Source organism: Chenopodium album, chromosome 25 (genome assembly GCF_948465745.1).
Source record: "Chenopodium album chromosome 25, dcCheAlbu1.1, whole genome shotgun sequence".
Classification (NCBI taxonomy): Eukaryota; Viridiplantae; Streptophyta; class Magnoliopsida; order Caryophyllales; family Amaranthaceae; genus Chenopodium; species Chenopodium album.
Window position 1 is genome coordinate 29,287,750 of NC_137858.1, and position 930 is coordinate 29,288,679.

The window sequence follows — 930 nt, forward strand, 5'->3', positions numbered from 1 at the left end:
AGTTTACCTGGATTTAGTATTCAATATTCAACTGTCTTGCTACACGTGAGTTCGATAGGTTCACTTCGCGAATGCCCCGTCAAAGAAAAAATCTTGTACTCCGTAAAAGGTGGGCTTATGTTAATTATATTATAGATATAATGTCCTATATTGGATATATGATATCATTTATGATTGTGTCTATAATATCTTTTATTGGTTGGATGATATCTGTATTGGTTATATGATATCACAGATGAATGATAACTTTTATTGGCTATATGATATCATCCAACCATGATCTCATATAACTAATAGAGGATATCATCCATCTAGTAGAAATATCATATAGCCAATAAAGGATATCATCCAATTAATAAAGGATATCATCCGGCCAATAGAGGATATCATCCCGTCAATTGAGGATATCACAATACCTTCTCTATTATGGGATGGAGGGAGTATGTAATTTCTAATGGATAAATGCTATGAAAACTATTATGATTAATCTAATACATTATAAGTCTTTTTAAGGATAAAAGTTATGGAATGAAAATGGTAGCTTTTATAGTTTATAAGAGAAAAATAACTTTAAATACTTTTAGGGTAACTTCTAACCTAACTTACAATTACTTAATAAAGTCTGCCTAAATCAAGAATTTGAGCAATCCAAATGTCACACACACTAATGAGTCTCGAACATGATCTCATAATTGGCTCGAAAAATGTGCGAATTTGGGTTTAGATACGCCAAAAATTAAGTTTCTTGGTCAAAGCTCGAATTGCCTGAATAAAGTGCAAGTTTGAATCGGCAAATTTATAAGTTTTTACATCTAAACCGAAAGGAAAAAAAAAACTCAAGTTTACAACAAGATTGGTGATGATATTTTGGAATTAAGTAATAAAAGTACGGACCGATATATGATCGAATATAATTAGGACCTTAGGGGT